Source organism: Capra hircus, chromosome 3 (assembly GCF_001704415.2).
Source record: "Capra hircus breed San Clemente chromosome 3, ASM170441v1, whole genome shotgun sequence".
NCBI classification, from domain to species: Eukaryota; Metazoa; Chordata; class Mammalia; order Artiodactyla; family Bovidae; genus Capra; species Capra hircus.
The window spans coordinates 101,947,330-101,953,610 of NC_030810.1; positions in this window are offsets into that span (position 1 = coordinate 101,947,330).

The following is a 6,281-nucleotide window of genomic DNA, read 5'->3' on the forward strand; positions in this document are numbered from 1 at the left end:
ACAGTTCAAAAGCATCAGTTCTTCGGTGCTCAGTCTTCTTAGTCAGCATCATATAACCTAGCACTGGTTAATGTGTAATTTCCATACTTTTCTCTAATTTAATGGGTACTTGTTTTGTCTTCTTCATTAGGTTTTAAGTTCCTTGAAGGCAATGCTGTATCTATTATTTCCACTAAGTGTTTAGTAAAATCCTTGCTGATATGGAACAGTTTTATTGCATTACAGCAGTTTAAATGGCCAGCAAGTCAGAATGAGATGAGTGGCTTGATTTGAGATGGAGTTCTGGCAGTTGGGGTGGTGGCTTGGGGATGAGGGCATACACCATAATGGGAGTCAGCCCTTCTGGGGCCTCTCTCTAGTTTCGCCACTTTACAGGACAGATGACAGAGAAGCATTACTCCACCCCTTTTGGCCTTCCCCCCCGTGCCCATCACTTCACCCCCTGTTAAACAAGGAGCTGATATGAATCCCTTCCTCAGAGGGGGAGCTGTGATAATTACAGCTTGTAAAGCATTTTGTGATTCTTAGATATAACAGGGCTAATTATGATCATTAATAATTCTTAATTTTTATCTTCTTCAAGGTAAATTATCCGTACTTTAATTATACCCCCACCCTGGTGATAATTATACCTGAGAGTCAGCAGATGCTTTCATCTTACATCATGCGTTACATGGTGATGGGGCATGAGTGCCCAGAGAGAGCGCTTCCACCTTGGGCCCTCTCCTGATGGCACCCAGAGGAGCGGAGGGTTCTTGGCTTTCTTTGTCATCATGCTGGCCATAGATTGGCAAGTGATTTGTTTAATCTGTTCTGTAATTGTATCTTTGTCTTAACCAGCAGGACAGAGCTTTGGAACTTGTCAAAAGACACACTGAATGGGAAATACAAACTTAATTTTTGTAATATGGTGAACATTCTCTGCATGAAGGAAGCAGATGTTTTTGATCAGACTCTGGAGACTTTCTGATATCTGTTATAAAAACGTTCACAGCTACCATGTGAAAGAAGGACCATAGTTCCTCAAAGGTAGAGGTACATGTGACATTCTCTATTCTGGGACTTAGATCTGTTTCTGATAGAATGGTAAGTCACTCTTTGGGATGAGATAAGAGGATATAAGTCTAGAGAACTTAAAAAATTATTTTGAGAGAGAGGTTTTGTTTCAGACAGCAAAGCATAACATAAAGGAGATTAGGAGCTGAGGCTTCACACTCAGCAGATGTTTTAGGTCATGGGACTAAAAGTCATGGCCTCTCAGATGTGGAAAAGAGCACTGTCAGCACAGGCACTGCCAGTCTGGCTTGGAATGTTTTCTCCAGGCGCTAGTGTTCAGTAATCACTGTGTCATGATAAATTTATTGAGTCCTAATCTCAAGTGTTTCAGTGTCCTGAATCACACCTTATGTCTGACAGAAGGATGGCGATGCAATGGGGATGGAATGGGGTTCAGGTGATGATCAGAATTTTTAGTGGCTTTCATCTGACCCTTCCCTTTCAAAGGGGCTCACGCTTCTCTGGATTCCACCTTCCCCTTCCTCTCCTGCATCCTTCTTGTAGTTGCTTTCCTTTCCTCATTTCTTTGTGTCTTCTCCTTTAAAAAAATTCATTTTCTCCATCCCATACTCAAAAACACTCTGGTAGAGAAATAGGATCGGGTTGAAGGGACTTCTTGAGGGGGGCACAAGGTAAGGTCCCCTTGCTTCATGTGAGAATCTGAGTGAGTTCATAGCATTAGTGGAGGAACTGAAGTCAGGCTGTGTGTGCATTTCTCTGTTCTTCCTGCAGTAGCCTCTTTAGGTCCATAAGCATTTACTGAGTGCTTCCTATATGACAGCATCCCTAATTCTACTCCAGGAATGGTGCAAGGCACTTCCTCCCAGAAGGTACTCCAACCCTGCCCCGATAGAGTGGGACATATTGTGATATGAAAGTTTTAATTCCAAAGATGAGGCAATATTTGCTTGTATTTGCAGCTACTGTATGTTAAAAATTTTTCTCTAAAGGGCATACAAAAAAAACAATAACAGTGGTTACCTGTAGGGAGAGAGGTGGGGAAGTATCTTTTTACTGTGTATTTTCTTATACATTTTGATATTTGAGCATGTGAATGTGTTACCTATTTAAAATGTAAATACATTAAAAAGAAAAACAAAAGTTTAATTCCAAGAGAAAAGAGATGAAACAAAGAGAAGATAAATAGCTGAATAGTATTAGAGATTTAAAATTTTATTCTAAGATAAAAAAGAGCAGACATAGGAGAACTTCTAGGAGTCAATGTTTCTAGAAACAAGAGTATACTTTCTTTACTCATTTTATATTGTACCTGATAGAATGCATGCATGCTTATTGCTCAGTCATGTCTGACTGTTTGTGACCCCACGGACTGTAGCCCACCAGGCTCCTCTGTTCATGGGGTTCTCCAGGCAAGTATACTGGAGTGGGTAGCCATTCCCTTCTCCAGGGAATCTTCCTGACCCAGGGATCAAACCTGGGCCTTCTGCATTGCAGGTGGATTCTTTATCATCTAAAGAATCTCAGGATTCTTTAAGCCACCAGGGAAGCTCACCTGACAGAATATTCAGAGATTTTTTTTTAAAGTGCAGTGAAACTAAATACAATTTTAAAGCCTTAAAACTCACTGAAGTGATTGTACATAAGCTTTTTAGCTATTCTGTCAAATGTAATTGGAAATTTTCAAATATTTTTCTTTGAGGCTTTTCCTTATCTGCAGATGGAAAGTAGATGCTGCTTCTCTGCGTGACTGACTAAACTCCATCTACCCCTGGGCTCAGCTGACTTGCTGTCAGCTTTCAGCTGAGGGTTCTTCAATAAAGTCTCATCTATAACCACATTGTTTAAGAGCATTTCCCAAATTACAAGAAAAGTGCTTCTGGCGGCACAACTTGGGTCTTTGAATTGAATTACTTCCTCTATCAATTCAGTTGCTCAGTTGCATCCGACTGTTTGTGACCTCATGGACTGCAGCATACCAAGCTTCCCTGTCCATCACCAACTCCCAGAGCTTGCTCAAACTCATGTCCATTAAGTTGGTGATACCATCCAACCGTCTCATCCTCTGTTCCCTTCTCCTCCTGTCCTCCATCCTTCCCAGCATCAGGGTCTTTTCCAGTGAGTCAGCTCTTCACATCAGGTGGCCAAAGTATTCGGGCTTCAGCTTCAGCATCAGTCCTTCCAGTGAATATTCAGGACTGATTTCCTTCAGGATGGACTGGTTGGATCTCCTTGCAGTCCAAGGGATTTTCAAGAGTCTTCTCCAACACCACAGTTCAAAAGCATCAATTCTTCTGTGCTCAGCTTTCTTTATAGTCCAACTCTCACATCCATACATGACTACTGGAAAAACCATAGCTTTGACTAAATGGACCTTTGTTGGCAAGTAAAGTCTCTGCTTTTTCATACGCTGTCTAGGTTGGTCATAGCTTTTCTTCCAAGGAGCAAGTGTCTTTTAATTTCATGGCTGCAGTCACCATCTGCAGTGATCTTCCTCTATAGTGTTACAGATGTGGAATGGTTACAACTTCTCATAGGGCACAAGTTAGTTTTTCTGACATTAATATAATCTTTTCTTTCATTGCCAGTATATTTCAAAATTAGATCTTGGGGTCCCTTTTGTACATTCCAGGGTGCATAAATTTTTGAATGTCTCTGACTGGAAGTCCTGGAATAGTGATTGTGATTCATATACCCCAACCTGTCCCATGAACATCCACAGTGTCTTGTGTGCATGTGTGCTAAGTAGCTTCAGTCAGGTCCAACTCTTTGTGAATATGGACCATAGCTGTCAGGCTCCTCTGTGCATGGGATTCTCCAGGCAAGAATACTGCAGTGGGTTGCCATGTGCTCCTCCAGTGGATCTTTTGGAACTTGCATCACTTATGTTTCCTGCATTGGCAGGCGGGTTCTTTACTAGTGCCACCTAGAAAGTCCCCAACAGTCTCTTACTATTCAGCTAATCAAAACTTTCACTAAACTTCCTGTTAAATGGAAGGTACTACACTAGGTTAAAGGGAGCATTATAGCACTGGCAAAGATGCCATCCTGGGCATTCAGGGAATATGAAGTAATTGTAAAGTCTGGTTATAATACATAAGCGTTCTACAGGTTAAAGAAGGAAGGTTCCACTGCTGGCTAAAGAATCAGTTTGAGAGGGGTTTTGGGAGGAGATGGGGCTTATTCAGCATAAGTTGAGTGGATATCAAGCAGGTCAAGTGGGAGGCATTACAGGCAGTGTGAGGCAAGCTGAGGAATAGGAATGGGTAAAGTATATTTTAAGAAAAGATGGCTGACCTGTCAACTATCGTGGAGAGGTTATTACTCTCCACTATGGTGGAGATAAATGGCTGTGTCTCCTTGGTCCTTTCAAGGAGTGACCTTATAGAGAGACGTTTGTTTCAACCATCCAGCCATCAATTCATTGAGGAAGGAGTTGAATATAGTAGGATGTAGGTTCCACAAACCTACATATCTGTTTTGTATGCTGCTGTATTTCCAGTGCTTTATATGAAGCAAGTACTCAGGAAATATTTGTTTATTGAAATAATGATAAATTACATTTATGTGTTATACATAAGATGACATAAAAATTCCATGATCAGAAAATAATCCTAAAAGAGTGCAGAAGAAGTCACTTTTTGATGGCAGATTAGGAAGAAGAGGGTGGGTAGAAAAAGAGTATGTGAGAGAAGTCTCAATGGACCATTGATAGGAGAAAGGACACAATTTTATTATTTTTTAAATCTTGGTCTGTGTATGGAATAGGTGACTGGATTGTCAGGACACAAGTGGTGGGAGTAAGGATGAGGAGGGCAAGAGTAGTGACATTAAAATGAAGATCCTAGTTCTTTCTACCTTGGGCTGTGCAGTGCTTTCTTTTGAATATTAAAACCAAAGGTTGTACATGAGTTCCCAATCACACCCATGGCCGATTCATGTCAATGTATGGCAAAACCAATACAGTATTGTAAAGCAAAATAAAGTAAAAATAAAAATTAAAACAAACAAACAACAACAACAAAAAAACAAAGGTTGTGAAAAAGAAATTATTTTTGCCAAGGGACTGGTTTCATATCTATATCTTAAAAAGAATTCCAAGAGTACCACCTGAGTCACTTTGAGCTTCCTCTGCTGTTATTATGCAAACGAAGACTTGAACAAGCAGAATTTGCTTCAGTGAGGAAAACTCCCTGGGGCACCAACCTAGGCAGCTAAGTGGACTGGTTTTGTCCATATGTAGACAATAATTCATGAAGGAAGTCTCATCTTTTTAATCCAAGCATCTGTCATCTTTTAGCTTAATCTTCTGCGTTCAGCATCATATAATCAAATCAGTCTAATCAAAATTTAAAACAATTGTTTAATTGTAGTACAGTTGATTTACAATGTTGTGTTAGTTTCAGGTGTACAACAAAGTGAATCAGTTTTACATATACATATATTCGCTCTCATTTAGATTTTTTCCCCATGTATGCCATTATAGAGTGAGTGAAGGAAAGTCTCAGTCGTGTCTGACTCTTTGCGACCCCATGGACTGTATAGTCCTTGGAATTCTCCAGGCCAGAATACTGGAGTGGGTAGCCTTTCCCTTCTCCAGGGGATCTTCCCAACCCAGGTGCCCTGCACAGGAGGCAGATTCTTTGCCAGCTGAGCCACAAGGGAAAGCCCCATGCCATTATAGAGCTACATGTGAAAGAATGAAATTAGAATGCTCCCTAACACCAGACACAAAAATAAACTCAAAATGGGATTAAAAACCTAAATGTAAGGCCTAAATGTAATACTATAACGCTTGTAGAGGAAAACATAGGCAGATCACTCTTGGACATAAATCGTAGTAAGATCTTTTTTGATCTACCTCCAAGAGTCATGAAAATAAAAACAAAAGTCTAAATCAAAATTTATTAAGCATTGGTCCAGGCACTGAGAACACAAACATGAAGTAGTGATACCTCTGTCCTACATCTCCAGTTCAGTGGGGGCAGTGACAGAATGGTGAGAGTCTGTTTTTGTTTTTGTGATCATCACCATCATCACGGTTGCCATCACTAGAAACCATATGTGATAGTAACTGCTGTCTGTTATTTAGTTCTTAACCAATCCTTTGTCGTAAGCATGATTATTTTCATTTTATAGATGGGGAAACTGAGACTTTGAGATGTTAGGCGACTTACCTGAGTTCAAAGAAGTTGGCAAGTGGCAGAGCTGGAATTTGAATCCTGATCTACCTGGATTCTGTATGGGTACCCATACTCTGTACCATC